Here is a 24,426-nt window from a genome sequence, read left to right as displayed (position 1 = left end):
AGAGAGAGCCCGCTTCATCGTACATTGGTTTGGTGAAGTGGCTAAGGGTGAACTGGGGGGAAGCTGTCTGCTTCCTGATTTTGGTCCAGTGGCATGGGAGCATTCATAGCCCCTTGAAAGATAGCCAAGGGTGTCAAATATGGAGTGGTACAGGCTTGTTTCTCTCCATTCAGCAATTGGTTGAATGTTGGAGAGGAGGGACAGTACAGGCCCGTTGCAGTTTTAGCTGCAGCAGCAGAACAGGGCCAGTGGGCTGTGGAGGGTAGCATATGGGATTAGGTGGGGGGAACAACTCATCTCATAGCAACCCTATATGAGTCGGAATCGACTCAACGGCAATGGGTTTATGGGGGGAATAAATAAAATAAAACAGAAAGAAAAAAAAAGGTAGCTGACCGGTGAGGGCTAGGTGAACCTGGGGGCCAGCAGAAACAGGGGGAGGTGGCAATATGGTATTAGGTGGAAGAGAGACAGAAAAGGAAGCAAGGAAAAAAAGTGTCATAGTGGGAGCTGACAGGGGGGGCAAGGGGGAACCAGTGGGCCAGTGACTTTTTACCCATGGTGGTTTGGTGAGGCCTGGCAGGAAAGGGGTATAGGTGGCATTTGGGCCTAAGTAGGGGGAAAAAAGAAAACAAAGAAAGGAGAAAAAAAAAAAAGCGATGTGTAGGGGTGTGGTGGACCTGGGGTGGTGGTAGGCTGGAGGCTTTCTATCCAAGGTAGAGCAGTGTGACTCCCTCGGAAAGCATACAGCAGGTGTACAGGGCTATGTGGGAGGGAGAATGAAAAGGAAGAAATGGGAAAAAATGGCCCAGCAGGAGCCTTTGGTGGTGGGTCTGGCTGGGGCAGGCCTGAGGTGATGACTTCTTGGTAGCTGTCTAGCTGAGAGGTGCAGCATGGACTGTCAGGAAGGGGTGAGTGTGGTGTATGGAGGTAAGTGGGAGAGAGGAAGAAAAGAAAAAAAATGGCGTGGCAGAAGCTGGCAGATGGGGGTGGGGTGGAGCTGGGCTGGCAGTGCACCAGGAGATTGCTACCTGTGGTGGTGTGGCATGGCCTTGTGGGAAGGGGTAGTGGTGGTGTAAGGAACTAAGTGGGAGGGGGAAATAAAAAGAAGAAAAGGAATAAGAAAATAAAAGAAAAACGGTGTGGCAGGAGCCAGCAGGCAGGAGTGGGGGAGACCCAGGGTGATGGAAAGCCGGTAGCTAACTGGCCAAGCGGCACAGAGCGGCCCATTAGGAAGGGGTGGGTATGGTGTATGTAGCTAGGTGGGAAGGACAAAGAAAAAGAAGAATGAGGAAACAAATTGCATGGCAGGAACCAGGGCATGGGGACAGGGCAGAACCAGTGTGACAATGGGCCCCTGACTCTCTAGCTGAGCAGCATGGTGGAGCCCCTCAGGAAGGGTTGAGGGTGGAGTGCAGGACAGGGGGTGAGAGGTGGAAAAATGTGTTTCTCTGGTTACCAGGTACTCTGCCTTCTGTTGGGAGCTCTGTAAAGTTGCCTTCCCATACTTCCTCTCAGGGTGACTGTTGGTTGTGCTCCAAGATGGTGTCGCTGTGCCATGTTAATTGGTAGGGAGTCTCCACCCTGTATCTTTACTCGTTCTGTTTTCCTCCTGTTTCTTCTTCCATTTGGTGTTTGAGCTAATTTTTTATTCCTTCATTTGATACGTAGGGTTCCAGAATTCATGTCTGTACCTGTTTTACTTAGTTGTTTTGGTCTTTGCTGCAGAGGGACAGCATGATGCAGCTGCCTAGAGCATCATCTTGGCTTTGCCTCTTGTATTTTATTTTTTTTACAATGAACATACAAAATTGGTAACTGTGTAAATTTACAAAATTTGTAAAATTGCAAAAATGATCATTTTCACTGTGCAAACTATTTGACCAATATAGGTCAACCAATGGCCAGCTCCAAGCACATACTAAGAGTGTGTTTAGGTAGATAATATCAAAAATGCAGTTGATTAAAGAAGTGTAAAAGACATGTATACATCCATGTGGCCCTTGAAGAAAAGCTGACCTATTTAGGAACCTAATTAAACTTCAGTAATGCTTCACACATCTTTAGTGGTACCATGTGATGGAAATTATCAAAGCTTGTTTTTGAATAGACAAAGCTTAATGAAGACTGTCTCTCAAAATAGTTACAGCTTCATGTTTATTGACTGATAAGGCCACTTTTTATCAGGACTAAACAACTGATCATAATCTTATAATCGTTTTGATGTTTTAATATATTTAAGTTTTAGTACAACTGCATAACTTAAATGTGATAAAGGGATGGCTACTAATTAGGAAGTACATAATATTGCAAGATAAAATAAATAAACCTTGAATAATAAATTTTATTTTCAATAACTATATGATAGTGATTATCATAATATTAGCTAATGGTTTCTTTTATTTTTCATTTTTCAAATGAAAAATATCATAGACAGTTTTGGTTTGCCCAGTGAAAAGTATTTTTATGGCTTTTAGAAGATGTTGTCACATAATAAATGATATTTTCTAAAGCACATATTTGAAAGAACGAATGAAATAAAACATTTTTATAAATATGAGACAGATGTTGTAGTGACTGACTAGACATATTTCTCCACCACTGCCTTTGATTCAGCATATTGTATTAATCAACAAAGTATTGAGCCTATGGCATAAACTTGATGTGTTGTGGGAAATAGAGATGGAAGTTTTCATTATTTCACATCAATTCACAATTCTAAGTAAATATAAAAGTAAATGATATACGTGTCTGCTGTGTTCTCTTTATTCATTTCAGAACCATTTATGGAGACCTAACCTATTCCAGGCACTCTGCTACACATTGGGATAAATAACAAGAAGATACCTGAACCGGTGACTACTACCTTCCCCTTCTTCTCAACCCCAAATATACTCCCCTGCAAATGGACTCCGATGCAGGCACATATACCTGAGCTATATGAATGTGAATGTACTTATTCAGGTATACGAATTAGAGTTTATGACTTTATATTACACCCTAACTCTTTGATTTGGTGTGCAAATAGTAGATCAGGATATATTCCTTCATTTCTGTCCTGCATTATATACCTTCACCTCTTCTCAGACATCGCACACTATTGATCGCGCTTATTCTCTTATGTCCCACTTCATATCCTCTAGGTCTCAACTGTCTCCAGGGCATTTTGTTCATTTGCTCCAAGCCAAGAAAACATGATGTTAAGTAACTCTAGTTTTCAAGTCTGATCAGTTGCCATTAGCGCAACCATTCCTGAGCACATATATCTCTCACCTCATACTCCAGAACCTCCTAACAATACTGAGGCTTGAGACACTAGGGGTTTATTCAAGAGCAACCTGAGGCATTTAACCTGTGGGATAAACCTTTGATCAATGGTACCGTTTGATTAATTTCCTTATGTTGCCTCAGAAGGACTTCCTGAGACGCAGTAGGCTGGACCCTAGGATGTGCATCCAGTCATGCTTGACAGCAAGCGATGATTGACTCAGTAATGAAGCCTTAATTGATTTCCTTTCCCTTCATTCATTTCCCTTTTTCCTCTCTTCATTTCCCTGGGACCGCACTACTCAGTAAATTAATAGACTATAAGTCTTTGCCTCAAGATCTTCTTTCTAGGAAATACAGGTAAAGGCAGTCATCTTTTCTGCTGATTCTGGCCCACAGATTAAAACTCTGGAATCTAATAATTGTCCCCTGTCCAAACACCTCTTCTAGCTATGACCACAGGCAGATTTACCATGAGGTTATTAGGTTTAAGCTTTGGGGCCTTTCACATGCATAACCCCTTCTAAAGCCTTATGCCTTATCTTTTATTTGTAAGTTTGCATTATTTTAAAAAAGACACCCATCCCAATCAATTGCATAAGTTTATCTGTTAAACCAGGTGTCATTTCATCAATTCTGACTCATGGTGACTCCATATTGTCAGAGTAGAACTGTGTTCCATGTGGTTTTTAATGGATGATTTTTCAGAAGTGGAAAAATGGGCCTTTCTTCTGAGGTACCTCTGGGTGTACTCGAACTGACAGTCTTTCAGTTAGTAGCTGAGCACTTGCACCACCATCCCACAAACCCTGGACCTGCTTCAGGTTATTGTATTGTGACTTGATTTTCAACACAGCCTAACTTCCTGGAGAACAAAAAAAAAAGATCTTTACCCCTACCTTTACTTCCTCATCTCCAACTATGATATGTTCCAATACCATCTATCCATAAAATCAAGCTTGCTGATTTCCCCAGAGAGCTCTTTCCTGCCAAGTATATAATGAATGCTAGTCTTCCCTTTATTATGTTTTACCTCCTCACTTTATGTAATGCTGCTCATCATTCCTTTTGTCTTCCCTTGCCTTCTCTAAAATCATGCTATCTTAAATTTTCTTACCACTGCTTTTCAGGTTTTTTTCTGCCTCTCCCCTAGATATTCATTACCTCTGGGAAGTTGGTTTTTTCGTCTTCTCTTTTCCATTCATACATGAATCCTTTATGATTTTGTGTATATCCATGATATTCATTACCGTATTTAAAGCTGATTCTCAAATAAATATCTAGAGCTTAGACTTCTCTCCTGATTTCAAAATATGTATATTTCACTAATTATTAAACACTTTTACTTGAATGTTTTCAGGCAGAGATAAATTTTAGTATGTCTAAAGAAGATCCATCCTCTTAGTTCTCAAATCTATCTCTTCAGTTTCCACTCACAGTTACTGGTACTGGCATCCATCCCGTCAGCTAATACAGAAACTTGAATGTCATTCTTGTTAATTTTCTGTCTGATACCATCTTAGGTTAAGTCAATTACCAAGTAAACTAGCTTCAATTTTCTAAACACTTATCAGCTATGTTTTTGCTCTTCTTCTCCAAGTTTCTTTTCTTGGCTTACTAAGCCCACTCTTACCTCTTCAGCCTCGTATATTGCCACCTGCCCTTACACACTCTACTCCTCAGACATTTTAATATTCTTTAAATCTTTGAATGTTCTGAGCTCTGTAGGCCTTTGCCAATGCTGTTCCATTTACCAGGAAAATTTACTCTCTTTTTTTCTCCCTCATTCTTCCACTATGCAATATGGAATAAAACATTTGAAGTTGAATAGAAATCCCCTCCTCACCCCGCACCCCGAATTCTCCATCATTTGGTTTGTTTAAGCTGGTTGAACTTAACCATTAAACCTATGGTTAGTCAGGGTTGCAGCTTTCCTCTATGAGGACCATTTTTCTTGAGGCAGTTTTTCCAGTATTAGCAACTGCTCCTTCTTTCCCTCTCACAAACAAGTAAAGCATTTAGTCTCATCCCAAAGGAAGAAAACCTAAAGTCACACCCAGTTCCTGAATAAACATCAAGCCTAGATTTAAGCTGATGTTTATTCTTCTCAGTTCTACTGCGATGGATGCTTCCTTGGTATTCTGCATCATGGGAATGAAATGGTAATCGCAGTACCACCAAATAATATACCTGTAGGAAAATGAAGCAGCAAGGGAAAAATGTAAATAAGTTATATGATCAACCAAACTGGGAAATGCAAGAAAAATCTATATTTTCTGTAATGGTCACAAACACATTACTACGGTTTATGATTTCATGCCTCTACTACAGATATGCCTTCCATAACCAGTCATATCCTTCTTTTTACACTAGGATGACCTCAAGCCTTTATCTTTACCCTTGTATCATCAGGTTCCATTGGACAGCATTTTAATCTTGAGGTTTTATTATTTTTAATGTATTTTATGTTTTAGAGCAGTTTTATATTTATAGAAAAGATTGTGTAGAAAGTACAAAGAGTTCCCATATTTGTCCTCTCTCTCCTGCACGCTCTTTCTCCTTTACCGACGTTTGCATTTCTGTGCTACTTTTATTGCAATTGAGTGATCAGTGTGGATACGTGATTATTAACTAAAGTCGAGTTTTCTTTAGTGTTCACTCTTAGTGTTTCATGATCCTATGGATTTTGACAAATGCATAATGGCATTTGTCCATCATTACAGTATCATAGAAAATACTTTCACCGAATGTTTTATTCATTAATTCTAATGATTTATAAGGATTAATGTTCTGTGATTTTTATCCTTTATTAGAAATCTTCTAAAAAATGCATAAATTTGAAAAATGTTACAATTGCTTCATCCTAGGAATTATTTAGCATTATTCATGAGTTATTCACATATTCTAAAAATGACTAAAATAATAAGGAAATGGGCAAACGATGAAATCACCCAGAAAAAAAAAAGGATCGTGCAATTGTAAAATAAATAATCACCGTATACATAACCCATAAGTTTTTATTGTATCCCCAAAATTACCTATTGAGAAGATATAAAAGAAGTCCATAGATGCCACGTTCGAATTATTTTTTTTTTGCTTTTATTAAACTTGAAAATCAGATATGTTCGTTTCAATATTCTGCTCATAATGGCAAAAAGAAAAAAAAAATACCAAGGAAGGCATTTTACAACTATTAGATAAATACAGACACTCATGGCAGCACTCAGACTCCAATGGTGATGATGGAATCACTCTATTTTCCTAGTGCTCATATGATGCTATCCAAAACAAATCTTCTCAAATGAGTAAAAGGTTGAGGATTTTCCTTTCTGCCGTCTTTTATTTTCTCTGAAAAATAAGAATGGGGAATGTGTGTGTGGGAGGGGAAGGGGGATGTTGAAGAAAGTATAGAATGTCTGTGATAAATTGGAAAACAAGATAAACCAAAACAATACAAGGCTGTTCATTTGTAGTGGGTTTTTTAACTATAAAAGTATAGGTATATCATTTAACCCTGTCTTGTGCCCTCCTCAGCCCCACAAAATAATATTATATGACATGGTATTAGGGTCATTTTATTAATGCCAAAGCTCTCAGGCTCAGAAACATTGTATCAGGTCTAGCCCACACCCATCCCCCTTTACTCTTTCCTAAAAGAGGGCAGGGATAGTTATTTATTTTATTGTTTCTAGGACAGAAAAACTGTTTACTGCCAAGTTGAAAAAGAAAGCGTCTATATTTAAGGATCTATGTAGAACAGGGAGACCAGGAAGTAGCCTTTGACCATCTCTCCCAATCTCTCAAGTACTTGGAAACTCTGCAACACACAGTTCAGGTTTTTCAAGCTCTGCAGATAGAGCATTCCCTGTCTTTGTGCTGATAAGAACTTTTGTTGAGATACCCTGTTGCTTAACTTCTTCACTCCTTTCCATAAATCTTATATTTTTTGTTAAGCAGGTAGGAATGAAATGAGGGGATTTTATCTATAGAAGGTGCCTAATATCTTCATGTAATTATTAATAGTTCCCACACTTACTATCAAAAATGAAGTCATTTTGATGGATACATTATATGGTTACCCCAATGTTAGAATGTTAGAATTCCATAACATACTTATGTAAGTGTCACTTTATCACCTGACAGGCTGCCCTCATGATCACTTTAGGTAGAAAAAAATAGAAGTAAATGCAAATTGGGTGAATTATTATGGAAGGAGAACCAGGATTAATTGATATCTCCTTGGGACTAGTAATATTCTTATCTTCTTTAGTTCAAATATTTCTACCCAGGATTTTAAGGAAGAGCTGGTAATGTTTATAGTAGAAATTGAGAGCAGCTGATTGGATTAAATCAGATAATTATCAGCTGTTGCTTTCTGCAAGAATTGGCTGGGCCTCTGAAAACAGCCTGTTATAAGTCCAAAGAGAATTATATGACATGGTTAGATATTCAGGTGTTACACAATAGCTTCAGTCTTTCTCTATATTAAATGTATATATGTATATACATATATGTATATAAAACCAAACCTGTTGCCATTGAGTCAATTCTGACTCATAGCATCCCTATAGGACAGAGTAGAACTGCCCTGTAGGGTTTCCAAGGAGCAGCTGGTGGTTTCCAACTGACAACATTTTGGTTAGTAGACAAGCTCTTAACCACTGTACCATCAGAACTCCATATATATATATTTCAAGAGAAAGGATTTGTCTATTAGTATAATACTCAGCTTTTGTGAGTATCTGGATAATAGTAATGTTTAGCAGGGGGGTTAACAGCTGCTAAATTTGGATGGCCGTTCTCCCAAATCTCTTTATGGACTTAAAATATGAAAAAAATTATACCAACATTCCATTAAGGAGTTACATGATTGTTCTGTACTTCTCTTACTGGTAATAATGTTTTCATATTTCTGTCACTGGTGGTTACATTTCTGTATTTCTAACACTGCTGATGATATTTCTAGTAATGCTGGTTATTTCTTAGCAGTGCTGATTACAGAGATGTGGGCATTTGAAGTTTTCTTCATTATAATTAGCTCTCCTTTGATGTTATTTTATTTTTCATTTTTTTTTTACTGTCACCACTTACATACTGTGACACTTGTTGACTGTTTTGAGATGCAAATGAATAAGTTGCTATTGATAAGAAAATGATCCACTGCTTCCATTTATACTCTAAAAAATAGGTTGTTTGTGATGTAGGATTTTTGGCTGATCACAATAATTCATTACAACACTACATCATGTGTACCTATACTGCTCAACACATTATAATGTATGCCTAAAGAAAATGTTAAGCTCTATCCTCCCAGTGTCCTTTAAACGGTGACTTTGGTTTTATGTAATAAAATACACATGTGTTCCAAGTGTAGGGGGCAATACTATGTCACTCATTGTCTTATAAAGAATTTCTCTGTTCTGTTTCCCTGTTTAGCAAGTCTAGACCTGGACTTAATAAAGTTTTTAAATGGGGAAAATTTTGAAGAGTTCCTTTTAACTTTACAAATTGTGTTCTGTTTTCCAGAACCACAATTATTTGATTAAGATGACTTCAACTTGATTATGTATCAGGGTCAAAGAAAAAAAAAAAGAGAATTTGTCATTTACAAATGAAGACAACACAATGCAATTTTTGTTCATTGGGGCTGTCCATAAACTGCAAAATAATGGGGTCAATTCTTCTCTCTTTTGAAGATCATGTGAGTTCAACTGTGTGGGATAATCAGCTTCACTCTTTATATTTAGCGTCTCAGTTTTCCTTCAAATAAGTCACACTATTTCTCACATGACATAGCTTCACATAGAGGCGTAATAGTCTATATTGGAATATCAATCATATAGAATTTAGAGTAAGCCAGGTATTGAATATGTCCAGGATCATCGAGTTAGGGAAACAATTCTTAGGCTCCCTTTTAATAAGAACATTTTAACTTGTATTGATTTCCACAAGTTGTTTTTTCAAGATAGCATAGCATCTAGGTTTTGGTGCAGATTCCTATTTAGCTACATATATTAAAGCATAAAGAAGCCCGATAGCTTATTCTGAGTGATTACAGTGAAAAAATCCAAAATAGAAGGTAGGTTTTTCCTCCCACATGTGTTTTACAAATTAGACTATCTCTCCCAATTAAATAAAACTAAAGCCATGACCTAGGGCACATTAAGTCTATTTAAAAAGCTCTAATTTTTTTCTCTACTTTTAGCTCCTTCACGGGAAGATAACACAATCTTCAATTTGTAATAGTGTACATAAATGATTAATAGATAATAAATTATAAACCTAATATAGTATATTGCAAACTTTTCCCTAATTTACTAAAAACTTCTCCATTCTATGTAATCATCTAAAAATGTGCCTTCTTCCACCCAGAGTTAGGTGTTTGTTCCTAAACTTATTTATTTCCTATTCATTATCCATGGTTCAGCTGGCATCCAACTTGTACCACAAGGCAATCTTGACCTTGCTTTGGTTTTTGTTACCTAAGTTTTATCCTCCATTGTTCTCCATTATGCTCACGGGGCCCTGAAAGAAGTTAAATGGTTTTTCTTCTTTCAATTCCATTGCCTTCAAGTACCACGGAACGTATTCATATAGTCTAAGAATGACCTCTTTCACATAACCCTAATCATAAAAAAAAAGTTTTTTTTTTTTAATCATAGGACAATGAAATTCAATATTTGATATGAAAATGCCCTCCTATTATTCTGAATGTCTTTATTTGCCATAGTACTGCGAGGAGGGAGATTTTTCGAAACCGCTGACCAATAGTAAAATGTCTGAATTAAACCCAGTTTCTATCGCTTTCAGCAAAATTGGAACAGACTTTTCACACATGCTTGTCCTTAAATTCCTTATCTGGCTAGCAACCGTGAGTAATTAAGGTAATGTTTTATCTAAGGTAAAGCCAGGATGTGGAAGGAATGTACCATTAGGAAGGGGTCTTGACAAATGTATCTGTACAAAGAAGCCTAAAGAAATATTCCCTTCATGATAAAGCTGTAGCAACAATGTTTTATGGAACAGTCCTTGATGGCAGCGATCCCTGTACTACATACATCTATAATGAATGTACATCAAATATGACAGGCCCAAGAAATGTTTTACATCAAATGAGACATTTTTAGGACCTGCTCTGAAAAGTATGTAATGTGAGCATTTTATAATCTCTGTGCTTAAGCAGGAAACCCTGGTGGTGCTGTGGGTAAGAGCTACAGCTGCAATCCAAAAGGATGCCGGTTTGAACCTACCAGGTGCTCCATGGAAACCCTATAGTGCAGTTCTACTCTGTTTAGTAGGGTCGCTATGAGTTGGAATGGACTGGACAGCAATGGGTTTGGATTTTGGTTTGGTGCATAAGTGAACTTATGTAATTAGCACTTGTAGTCAATCTTTGCAGTCCATCTCTACCCATGTATTCAATGGAAGTCTCTCCCCACTTTGTTTAACCCTTCCTTTTAAGACCTTGATGAAAGACTAACCAGTCAGTGATTTTGTTGTGATCTCTTTGTCTCTTGCTCTATATCCATCCCTGCTTGGAACCCTCTTGCCAAACTTGCTAGTTTTCACTTGCGTGAGCTGATAACTTCCCATTCTAATGGATCTCTAACACGGAATACATGCTCTGAATTTTTGTTTTAAGGTCTGAATGATTTTTCCCCTACAACAGCACTCACCACTAACCACCACATAATTTATGTATTTGTTTGCTCTCTGTCCTCTGCCACACAAATGTAAAGGCTAGAAGGGAGGAGACTGTATCTGTTTTATTCACTACTGATTCCCTTGAGCTTACCATGGTGCCTGACACATCACTGGTACTCCGTAAACACTCGCTCATTTCTTCAGTGAAAGGCAAGAGAATGCACCAAGATAACAGATTAAGGAAAATTGGTTGAAACATCAACACTTTATTTTCTGCCTTCTGTCATTAATTATATTTATACCAAGGGTGATAAAAATATTTAAATTATTTAAATCACATCTCTATACATAGGATATACAATAGATTATTTCAAACGTATTTGAGCCATTCTTCAAAAAATAATTTTTCCATTATCATCCTGTATCTCATTGACTGTTCAAGGTGTGCAGTTACATGATAATAGAGAATAAATTATTTTTAAAATACTAATAATGTCACTCACATTTCATCATTTTCTAAAATCTTTAGTTTTTTTTTTTAATAAGTTCCTTTTTCGGGTGTAGGTTTACTGTTTTTATTTTTAGTCTGATAAGGATAGGTAGACAGATGATAGACAGATAGATAGATAGATAGAAAGATAAAACATGCACTATTCTAACACATGTACAATTCACTGACATTAATTACATTCTAATCCTGTGTGAATTTGTATAGCATTCTCTAGGGAAATATGATGTGATTCATATAAATGTAATTGTCCTTTATTTTCTCTAGGAGTCAATATGACATCTCCCTAAATCATGTGATTTTATTGGCAGAATACTAATATTCCTTTCAATAACTGACTTTTTATTGTGATTGGTGTAAGATTTAAAAAGAAGAGGTCCAAAAAACCTTAAAAAATGTTACCTCACAAGAATTATAGAATTGACATACACTCTGTGTGGCCTAAAAAAAAAAAAAATTGAATAACTTTATGCCAAAAAGTCTAAATTTTATCCTTTTCATTCCAGCAATAAATAAATAAATACACGGTATATACGTGAGTATTCCCTGAAGGTTTTCAATAACCCACTTTGCACCCAATTTAGGAATCACTAGAGCAGAGTGATGAAGCTCATGCACTGTAATCAGACAGACATGGGTGCAGATCATACAGTTCTTATCAGATTGATGCCTTTGGTTTAGGCATATAACTTCTCTATGTTCTGCACATAAAAAGAGCTCAAAAAGCCAGCCATTGTAATATTTATTAGTATTACAACAAAGCACAAAGCTCTAGAGCCAGACTGCATAAATTCAAATACCAGCTCTGCTGCTTATTACCTGTTCAACCCATGCGATTTAGTCTCTCTGTGCCTTTGGTTCCCCACAGGATATTTAGTTACTCTGAATACCTTTTACATAGAGTTATTAGTACAAAATGAATTAAAACTCATAAAGATCTTAGAACCACAGCTGGTATATGGTAAACAGTCAATAAATGTTATTATTGCTAATAGTAGCTAAGAAGAACTTTCTAAAGAATGTGCCCTAGGGAAGGGGGTCCCTCTTGCTGAGCATGAATGCAGTACTCCTTTCAAGTAACTTTAAAAAGTAATCAAAATTCTATTTTTCCCTGGGATTTTCTGGATCAATGTAATTTATTTACAAGAAGAGCACTTTTAATGTTCATCATATAAGCATTATGGAATTAAAAAAAATAATCCTCTTATTTTGGTCTTTTCTATTAGGTTTTGATCTGAAGATAAGAATTACTGAACTTATTAATTCTTTTAAGGGAAAATGTTATACAACACATACACACACACTGAACAGTGTAGAATGCACTTAGAAAACAAATCTGTAATGTAGAAATCTTAGACATCTTGACATTACCAAACCAAAAATAAAAAACCAAACCCATTGCCGTCAAGTCGATTCTGACCCACAGGGACCCTAAAGGACAGAGTAGAACTGCCCCCTAGGGTTTCGAAGGAGGGCCTGGTGGATTCCAACTGTGGACTTTTTGATTACCAGCCATAGCTTTTAACCACTACACCACCAGGGTTTCCTCTTTACATTACAGAGACATTTAAAAATGAATCAAATAAACTGAAGAGCTTGTTTTAGATTGCGGCAGTTCAAAACGACGTGTGGAAATGCAGTCTTGACCCTGTACACGAATTCTGTGCTTCAAGTATATATTCATTGTGAGACAGTGAGACAGACAGACAGTATTTCATTTTCATTTTGACTCAACAGGAAAACCTCAGGTAGGCACATTTACCTACTTTACCAACCACACTTAGGCAGCATCTGTAATAGAGTGGAATCCATATTAAGCACAAAGGGAACTTCATTGGATCAAATTTCGGGAGAAAAGAGGATAGGAGTGTTCAAAAAAAAAAATACTACTACAGTGAAATTTTATATGCTTGTTATCGATATTTCTATTTTCTCAATATTAAAACGTAAAAATCGCAAATACTTGGAAGACAGAATAGAATAGTTGAAGTACCTGTGAAATATGAGAAACTATTAAATATATGTAATTATATACATAGAAACCCTGGTGGCATAGTGGTTAAATGCTAACCAAAGGGTCGGCAGTTCGCATCGGCCAGGCACTCCTTGGAAACTCTACCGGGCAGTTCTTTGTTCTGTAGGGTTGCTATGAGCTGGAATCGACTCCACGGCAGTGGGTTTTTCTTTAATTATATACGTATATACTTCTGAAGGGAACCCTGGTGGCGCAGTGGTTAAGAGCTACAGCATGCTACGCTTCTAACCAAAATTAGGGCAGTTCGAATACACCAGCCAGTCCTTGAAAACCCTACGGAGCAGGAGCAGTTCTACTCTGTCCTATAGGGTCCCTATGAGTTGCAAATTGGACGGTAATGGTTTTGTTTGTTTGTTTGTTTTAATACTTCTGAAGGATAAAGAGTAAGAGAAAGACAAAAAGAAAAACATCAGAGAGGCAGGAAACAGTGGTAGAAAACCAATATTCAGTTTCAAGGTATAATATGCAGAATTTTAGAGATTGGAAAGAGTGAGCTAAAACTCTGGGTTTCAAGGAAGTTTTAATATCCTTGGAAAAATAAGATGAAAATTAAAACTAATAGAAGTAAAAGATTTTCTGTCACCTATGCTAGAGCCCTGGTCATGCAGTGGTTAAAGTGCCTAACTGTTTAAGGAAATGTTGGAGGATGGAAAACATCAGAGGCTCCATGGGAGAAATATGTGGAAGTCTGCTTCCATCAAGATTTACACCCTTGGGAACCCTATGGTCATTATGAGTTGAAATTGACAGGACAGCAGTGAGTTTTTTTTTTTTTAAGCTAGAATATAAGCTGCTTCAGGAAATGTGTTATTGCCAATGTTTGTTCATTGACGTAGCCTGACTTCCCAGAGTCTGGCACATAGTATCTATTCAATGAACATTCTTTGAATGAACTTGAGAGATGAAGTCAAATAACAAATGAGATTTTTTTCCATAGTTATATTTATATCAATTGCTTACTTAATTGCAAAGATAATTATTCTATGGCATCAAAAGATAGAGAGATCCTTTTGTGTTACTGTGAAAGTATTTGACATGAGTTGGTAGATTTGAAGCTAGTAGATTTCAGGTAGCTAGAAATGAGGGATCAGGCACAGCTTTCTGGTTTTTACACATATATTGGTCAGTTGCCAAATGCCAGTCACTGTGATAGGTCCTAGGGATGCAGAAATAAAAGGCACAATGTCTGGCTTCACATAGCTGTGTTCTAAAAACAAAATCAACAAAAAATGTGCCTAGAAACTATTGCATTACAGGAGAAAATGCTAGAGATATGGGTACACACAAGGCATGGGTGTTTGGCAAACTGTGAGGAAATAAATAGAATGCTTAGAATATGTGGTAACTTGGCTGAGCCTAAAGAAAGGCTGTGGCAGAGTCACAAGAAAGAGAGAAAATGGTTTCTAAGTATCAGAAATGACACCCACAAATGCCTTGGGGCTTGAGAGAGCCTAGTGCTTCTGGGAAACTAAAAGTAGGGAAGGTGCTTACGGAGGAGTGGCAGGGCCTGGCATGACGAACTATGGAGCTTAGGTTTTATGCCGTTTTGGACAATGATTATCACAGGAACAAGCAATATGGTGACTCATGTTAAAAGATTTTGTTGAGTAAGTTCACAGACAAAAGCACTGAATGGAAAGAGTGTGGTTGAGGCAGAAGTGGTAAAAATATAGTATTGTAATTCAGATAAAAAATGCTGAGGGCTTGAACTACCATAAAAGCAATTGGTATAAAGAGGATAACCTTTGAGAAGTAAACGCACAGTAATGACTGTAAATTTACTGAGCATTTTCCATGTGCTGTACACAGTTATGTTTCATGTGTATTAACCCTTTTTAATGTACACAACAACCCTATATGACATGTACTATTATTATTCCCATTTTACAGATGAGGAAAGTGAGGGTTAGAGGGACTAAGTGATTCACTCAAGATCACAATGAGTACACAACTACTAAGTGGCCAAGACAGGATTACAAACTCGGGAAGTTAAAGTCTAGAATCCATGTGTTTAAACTCTACCATAATGCCTCTGGAGAGATAAACATATGCTAATGAGATAGAGTCAACATTATTTGTTGACTGAAAAGGGAAATGGTTAAGGGAGAAAGAGAAATTTAAGATGATTCTCAAGTTCCTGACTTGGGTTGGAGGTTAGAGAGCAGAAGATTAATTTTACTTAGAACATTTTGCGTATAAAATACATGTGAGGCACCAACACGAAGTTACCAACAGGCAACGTGTTCTATCAGTAGCGAAGTCTGAGCTTGAGATCTGCTAGATACAATCCCAAAGTTATTAGCTAAAGCATGGCTTTGGTTGAGGCCCTGATATTACTGAAATGGCAGGCATCCTGGATCACATAGCCCTTCTCTTGGTTAGGATGCTTAGGGATGTAGGTATCTGGAAACCTCAAATTAAATTGTTTTACACAACAATAATTTCCTCAATAGACAAGAAATTGACAGTGATGGTAGTTTCCTAGATTGTTTGGTATAATGGGTCTATGCTGACATTAAGAGTATAAGCTTTTTTTCAATTTCTTTGCTCTGCCATCCTCGTTTTTGGCTCTGCCCTCATGGTGGCTCCACTTATGTTGCAAAATGCTGCAGGGATTACAGGTATCAAATTAAAACAAGGCAAAATTAGAGGCCAAAAAACATTTCTAGCTTCTTCTTAATGAATTAATTTTTCTCGGGAATCTTTCAGAAAATGTACTAAAATCTTGTTGAACAGAACCTCAAGTCAGGCTCACCCCTAAACCTATTGCTACCCAGGAAATGGGACCACTATGGCTCTGTCTAGTCAGGATTTACCACTTTGTTGGGGATGAAGTAAACATATCCCAGGTAATGAAGGGTTGTTGGGTGCTGTTGAGTCAATTTTCAACTCACAGGTACCTCCTGCGACAGGGTAGAGCTGTCCCATAGGGTTTTCTAGGCTGTTATATTTATGGGAGCAGATCGCCAGGATTTTTCTTCCACAGAGCTTGTGGGTTCCATCCATCTGCTTACCTTTCAGTTAGCAGACAATTGCTTAACCACCAGAGCTCTTTGGGTAATGAAGGGAAAGGATGAATATCTCAACCAAGCTAAGATTCAGTGGAAATTAATGTTGGGTAAGCAACAAATGTTTTCGCTATCACCAAAAAGCAGACACAAAGAAGGAGTTAGCAAAGAAGAGAAGAGAAATAGTTGGAGGGGTTTTAAAAAATGATTGAGTGTAGTGCCTCTAGGGAGAAGAGTTAACAAATTCTTTCAATCAAGTTTGATACACATACTTATTCATATAACTATAATATTCTTTGACAATTTACTTTTTCCTCTTAATATATCTTGGGAGCCATTTTAAATCCATGCAGATAAATTTTCCTGGTTCTTTTTGGTGGTTGAATAATGGATCATCGTGTGGCTATAGCATTCTCTTTATAAACACATCTTTATAGATGGGTCTTTTTTTAATTAAAAAAAATTTAAATAATACACTCAATGCATTTCTTGCACTTATAAATACAAGTTTTTTTATAGGAATTAACTTCTAGATGTAGAATTATTACTCAGAAAAAAAATCTATTACTATTTTCCAAGATATTGCCAAATATTTCTCACCGAATATTTTTAGAGATGGACAAGACTTGAACATTTTTCAAAATCAAGAGTAAATGCTCTTTCCTCTATGAAATCTTTCCTAACGTTGTCAGAGAGGATTAACTTCTCTCTCTCTTTTTTTTTTTTCCTTCTCGTCCACAGCACACCATTCATACCCCATAATAAACGGTTCCTCACTAAGCATTGTAACAAACTTAAGGTGAACCCATAATGTTTCAAACTCAGAGGCATTCTGTCTGGTTCATCATTTTTGTTCTCTTAGCAGCAAGCCTACTAAAGATTCTATGAACACTTGTTGATGTGATATCAATCAGTAAAAGTTAATAAAAGCAAAATGATGGCAAAGAAAAAGACAAAATTTGGGGAAAGTAAATAGCATAGGTGTATTCTAATTTGATTATATAGAGATGCTAAAAACCACTTAACAGGGTAGCTCTATGGCTTCAACATTTAATATTTTCTTGACCTCTGAGTCAACTCATATTGCAAAAAAAAAAATCCTGAATTATGCAAGTAGCAGCATTGATCTTTTGATCATAATGTGTTTAAAAGAGAAATAAATTAAGTCTATATTAGAAACAAAGATGCCCTTTCACAGAAAATGTATATGGATATTAAGAATTTGCACTATAAAGTACTCGTTAAAAATTACTTGTAGTAAACATGTCCCACTTAAAGCTGACATTCTGCCTTCATCTCTGTGACTCTGGGTTTGATTACAACACGTCTTGATGAAGCTAATCAAAGATTTCATAAAATTAACTCAGTTGAAAGTGTAATACAGAGAAATTGTTTTTTTTTTTTTTTTCCTATTCTTAGATCAGGTTGACCATTATCTATTTTCTTTAGTCTGGGATGAGATCAGTGTGGACTTTTCAAAGAGACTTCACAGTGAGGCTTTTTGCTTTATGCTAATGAGTATAAATCTTATAATTTAAAAGAGGAACTTTTATCATTCCACAAATATTTAATTGTGTCCATAAAATCAAAGTCAACTTTGTTCAATGCACCCAAGGAAACCTTGAGTCACTGAGTCAAAGCTTCAGTTGAGAGAGCAAATTGCTGTTGCTGATGGTTCGATTACTCTGTTGTAACAAACGTATATGAACAAAGCTTACTCTGCAGGTACCCAGAAAACTTACGGACTGTATACAAGCATCTCTTACCATTTTACATATTTTTTATATATTGCTTCTAGCAGAAATACCATGCTTAGAATGCTAAAGGAGAAAGCGTTGTACTTTAATTCTAGCTTGCCCAATTTGATACATCTTTTAAATTCTCTGTTCAATCCGTAAGGTTATGTGAGCCCCCCTGTATCTTTCATCCCAAATACATTGCCATTAATCTTGCCGAGGCCCACTTTATACATCCCAGCTAAAACAACTTTCTGTTGTGCAGAATTTTACTGACTCAGCTCGCAAAGGTAAATGAGTAAACCCAGAACTCCTGAATCACACCTTAGCCTGCCTTTGGTCAAACGAAATTAAATGGTTCAGAGATGGATATGTGACCCAATCCATTATCCATTGTACAGTGGCAATTACTGTATTTTATGCAAATAACATGTGCCTTCTAAGTTTGTTTGCCAACTGCACCTTCCCCCTCGAGGTATTTTCGTAAGCGTGCTATACTAATTATTTACAGCAACGTGTTAAAAAACAAAAAAATAGCATAGTGCCACTTAGGAAAATACTTCATGGGGGGAGGAAGTGGTTGGCAAACAAACTTAGAAGGTGCACGTTATTTGCATTAAAATACTGTATATATTAAATAAATGAGAAAACAGCAATATTAGATATATCTCTGTAATAAGTTCAAGCTGGGATTTAATAATAGAGCATTTTTGATCCTTTTGAGTAAAAAAGAAAAAGAGATGTGATTTAAAATTTAAATAACATTTGATATTTTAACTGTTTTATAATCATTAATTCATTGTTTTCTTCTTATCACCATTTTCCAGATTAATTAATGTTATAGGAAGTTTACTGTCTTTCTTAACTAATATTAAATATTAGACTTTATATTACACTTAATAAATTAAGTATAGCAATTAATTCAATTTTCTAATTAATTTGTGTAGAGGGTTTTACAAAGAACTTTCTTTTTTTCTCATTTAATACAATTACTCTCAAGCGAATAAAAATTGCTTTTCTAAATCTGGACTTTAAAAAGTCACATCTAGGTTATTTACAATTGTGGCTGAAGAAGTAAGCTAAATAAAGCATGGGCTTCTATCTGGTCCAATAGCCCAAAAGTATTTACAAAGAGTTTTGAAATATCAAGTTTCTGTTTAACTAAATGATTGAATAGCACAATAGAGAAGCACTAGAAGACTACGTAGCTAGCTTTACTTGCAGACAGTAATCAAAAATCTACTTTGAGAAAATGTTCTGCATTCTACTTTGGTGATTAGCATCTGGAGTCCTAAAAGCCTGTGAGCATCCATCTTGGATACGCAACTAGTTTCATCCTTTTGGGATCAATGAAAAATGAAGAAAACTAAGGATACAAGGGAAAGATTAGTCCAAAGGACTAATGGACCACATCTACCACGGCCTCCACCAGACTGAGTCCAGTACTACCAGATGGTGCCCAACTCCCACCACTGACTTCCCTGACAGGAATCACAACAGAGGGTCCTGGACAGAGCTGGAGAAAAATGTAGAACAAAATGCTAACTCAAAAAGAAAGACCAGACTTGCTGGCCTGACAAAGACTGGAGAAACCGTAAGAGTATTGCTCCCAGACACCATTTCTGCTCAGTAATTAAGTCACTCCTGAGGTTCACCCTTCAGCCAAAGATTGAACAGGCCCATGGAATAAAATAAGACTAAAGGGGTGCACCAGCCCTGGGGCAGAGACTGGAAGGCAGGAGGGAACAGGAAAGCTGGTAATAGGGAACCCAGGGTTGAGAAGGGAGAGTGTTGACATGTCATGGGGTTGTTAGCCGGTGTCATGGAACAATGTGTGTACTAGCTTTTTGACGAGAAACCAGTTTGTTCTGGAAACCTTCATCTAAAGTATCCTAAAAATAAAATAAAAGAAAAAAAACTATTTTGAGAACTTCATGACTCGTCTCAATTTTAAAGTGATTGGTGCCATTTAGATAAAAATGTTTTATCAACCTTCAAGCTAACAAATATATCACACTATTTATTTAAAAAGAAATTTATTTAATATTTCCCTCAAACTACCTTCAAATTTTGAAAATGTATTGCCTTTCATAAGGTATAAGTACTATTTTATTTTTTAAGCAATAAAATCAGACACCTTTTCTTTGAGTTGAAGAAGACATTATGGGAACAAGAAGAATTTATTTAGGGCTAGTGCTTTTTTTTTTTTTTTAGTGCTAGTCTCTATAGCCCAAGTGATGTGCAGTTTTTTAAGGTAGAGATTAGTCTCAGGAAGTAGTCAAATGCTCCTAAACACAGAAAATTGTATCAGTATTTTATGTGGAGTTGAATCAAAATAGTTTCAAGAAGAAACATTCACAGTTCTTTCTGTATGACTACAAGAATAGACTTTAAGGAAAAATCAGTACTCGATTATGAGTTTTTGTTGTTCTTCGTTAATTCAGGAAGAAAATAGATAAAACTCCGACCATTTCCCAACATCTCATTGGGTCAGTTTCCTCTCTTCCATTTCATTTTATCAAAGAATTCTGGTCAAAATAGGTACTCCACTAATATTTTGTTGAGTAAAAGTTGGGGTCCCAGAGTTAGAGACAGAGGGCTGAGCCTTTAGCCATGGGGTTAACCTCTGAAAGGGGCAGGAACAATGGATGTAGAGATGAATTCTTGGAGCTGGGCAGTGGAAGGAAGATGACCAGCACTGAGGAAGTAGAAGGTTAGAATGAGGGCTGAAACCAGGGCACACTCCAAAGACCTACACAGATTATCACCCTTCCCACCTTCCTCCTACTTCCCACAGAGATATATATTAAAATGCAATAATAACAGATGGAATTAAAAATAACATTTTTTTCCCCTGAATCCTTAGCAAAGAAATTAAAAAAAAAAAATGTGGCTACCCAGATTCAATATTAACAATTCGTTTTGTTAAAACAAAATAAAACAAACCATAAACCCTTCACATTATGCTATTCTACAGTTTCATTAAGCTATTTAAAAAAAAAAATTTGGATATAAAATATCAGTTTGCATGGGCTATTTATCTCATTAAAAGATAGTTCTATTTTATTACTCTGACAAAAAGTGAAAATTTCCTATCTCTACATCATTTTTCAGTTTGCAGTGTCCCTGAAATCTGGATGACATCCATTATAAGTGGAAGAGCAACACTGGAATTCTGGGAAAGTTGCGTAAAGGAGAGGATATGTTCTTCCTCTCATTCCATTGCTTTGAATTAGATGTGATATTGGAGGTGTGTCATCCTTGAGTATCACAAATGGTTAAACGCTGGACTATTAGCTGAAATGTTGGTAGTTCAAACCCACCCAGATGCCCCTTGTAAGACAGGCCTGGTGATCAGCTTCTGAAAGGTTACAGCCTTGAAAACCGTATTTAGCATTTCTACTCTGCACACATAGGGTCACCATGAGTAGGACTGACTCAAGGGCAACTGACAGCAACATCATTGGCACTATAGTAGTTATCTTGGACCAGCAAGAAAACAGCCATGCCGTAAGTGGCTGGGCATAGATAGAAGGTAGTCTGTTCCTTTTCTAGCTGTGGAACTGCCTTGGACTGCTCTGGACAAGGCAGATCAGTGGACAAGCTCTGGACTGACCAACCTCCAGGCATTAACAGGAGGACAAGATAATCCTCTCTCTTATTTAAGCCACTTATTTGGATTTTCTCTTAAAGACAGCTGGGCCTAATCTTAGTTAATAAACTGATCTATATAAAGAAAATGACTCTTTTTTTTTTAAATGAATTGCTGTGTAGAGGCCCTTAGTGAATCTAAGTTAATGAACTGATAATAATTTTTTTATCTTTCTAGTTACATGTCTGTAAAACATCAGAGGGTTGTAAGGAGGTTACTTTAATTTTGTTTCCTTTTAAGTAACAATTATTTCCATTGCAAACTCATTTATGCTGTAAATTAGCTCTGTAAATATAAGAGTATCTTATATAGACATAAATCTCAAGACGTGGGGCAAGCCAACTGCCGCCAATTCTTAATTAGCAAAAACTGAATCTCATTAAGATTTGCTGAAATAATGACTTCTCCCTTTTTCCTAAAATAATTCACTATGGGATACAGAATACAGAATTGTTTTTCTCTGTCGCTCAATGTGGTGTTGTTTATGAGACTTACTACTCAAGTTTAGCTGATGTGATTGCAAAATCTACTATTTCATCCAAATGCTTTACACAAAAGGTTAATGGAAAACACGTTCTCATTAGGATCACCACTGTTGAGATTCTAATAAATAAGTCAGGGGGACTGAGTTTAAATCTATGTCTTTTCACTGGAATTTGTTTGAGAAATTACCTGTATCTCACTCATAGAAAATTTTATATTCCTTTTATTCCTCGTTGTTAACTGCCATCGAGTCAGCCCCTGATTCAGGGTGACTCTATGCACAATGGGAATGGATCTATGTGATCCATAGGAATTTCACTGGCAGATCACCAAGCCTTTCTCCCTACTCTGTCTTAGTCTGGAAGCTCTGCTAAAACATGTTTAGTATTATAGCAATGCATAAGCCTGCACTGGCAGGTGAGCGCTGGCTGCACATGTGTTACATTTGCTGGGAATCAAACCCAGGTCTCTGGCATGGAAGGCCAGAATTCTACCCCTGAACCACCATTGCCCCTCTTCTTTTATTCCTAAGAGATTTAAATTATTGAATAGGAAGTTATGTCATTGTGGGAAGAAGAGGAGTGAAGTGTTGGAAACTATACTTCATGGAACATAGAAACGTAGAGGATCTTTCTTCGATGTATATTCTCACAGCCTGAAAGCATTTTCAACCTATGTTATTTTCTTTACTAAAAAAAGCAAGCAATTATCTACCCATTCATTTTTCAGAAATAACATCTCAATTATGCAGTTCATTCTGGCAAATTTCTAAATGTTATAATAATCTGAAATAATTATCTGAAATAATTGAGAAAATTATTTCTATTTTCCAATATTTAACTGATGAATACAGGCAGGGTAATATAACAAAGCTTCTATAAAAAGCTAATAACATTTACCTATTCTAGATATTTCATAAAAGTGGGGTCATACAATATTTGCCCTTAACAACCAAAAAAAAAAAAAAAAGCCCAGTGCTGTTGAGTTGATTCTGACTCATAGCGACCCTATAGGACAGGGTAGAACTGCCCCATAGAGTTTCCAAGGACCGCCTGGTGGATTCGAACTGCTGACCCTTTGGTTAGCAGCCGTAGCACTTAACCACTACACTACCAGGGTTTCCATTTGCCCTTAAGGGGTAAATATATGTAGACCAAAGTTTAGTAGTGATTACCAGGGGTGAAAGGGAAGGGGAAAGAGGTACACATTGCTTACCGGGCACTAAGCTTCTGTTAAGGGTGATGGAAAATTTGGAAATAAGAAAGTGGTGGTGGTTGTATAGCATGATGAATGTAATTAATGCCACTGAATTATATATATAAAAAATGTTGAAAAGGCAAACTTTTTGTTATTTATATATATGTGTATGTATATATAGATACATATATGTACGTATGTACATATATAAATATATATATACACAAACCAAATAAAACTCATTGCTCCTGAGTCAATTCCAACTCATAGTGACCCTGCGGGTAGAACGGCCCCATAGGGTTTCTAAGGAGTGGCTGGTAGAGTTGAGCTGCTAACCTTTTGGTTAGCAGCCAAGCTCTTAATCACTAGCCACCCGGGTTTGTTTGTTTGTTTGATTGTAGTAAGTATACGGAAACCCTGGTGGTGTAGTGGTTAAGTGCTACGGCTGTTAACCAAAGGGTTGGCAGTTCAAATCCGCCAGGCGCTCCTTGGAAACTCTACAGGGCAATTCTACCCTGTCCTAGGGGGTCGCTGTGAGTCGGAATCGACTCAACAGCACTAGGTGGTTTTTTTTTTTAGTAAGTATATATGCGTATATATGTATGTATATATATATACTTATTACAATTTTTATAAAAAGCTAATGAAAAAACATCATTTATGTGTGGTATTCTATACAAACAGCAAATGCAGGAGGCAATTCTAAAATTCAAGAAGATAAAGCCAACATTATAACACCGTGTTTGATATATTTAATATAAACATTTTTTTAATTCATATATAAATAAATAATGTGTAATTGAAACAGCAGAGATATTCTCTTAGTTTTCAAGTTTGCATAAAGGGAGAAAATGGAAAGAAATAGCAAATTCAGAAGATAATTTCTGTTTGTAAAA

Source organism: Loxodonta africana, chromosome 17 (genome assembly GCF_030014295.1).
Source record: "Loxodonta africana isolate mLoxAfr1 chromosome 17, mLoxAfr1.hap2, whole genome shotgun sequence".
NCBI classification, from domain to species: Eukaryota; Metazoa; Chordata; class Mammalia; order Proboscidea; family Elephantidae; genus Loxodonta; species Loxodonta africana.
The sequence above is the reverse complement of the archived record's forward strand: the minus strand, read 5'-3'. Positions refer to the sequence as shown.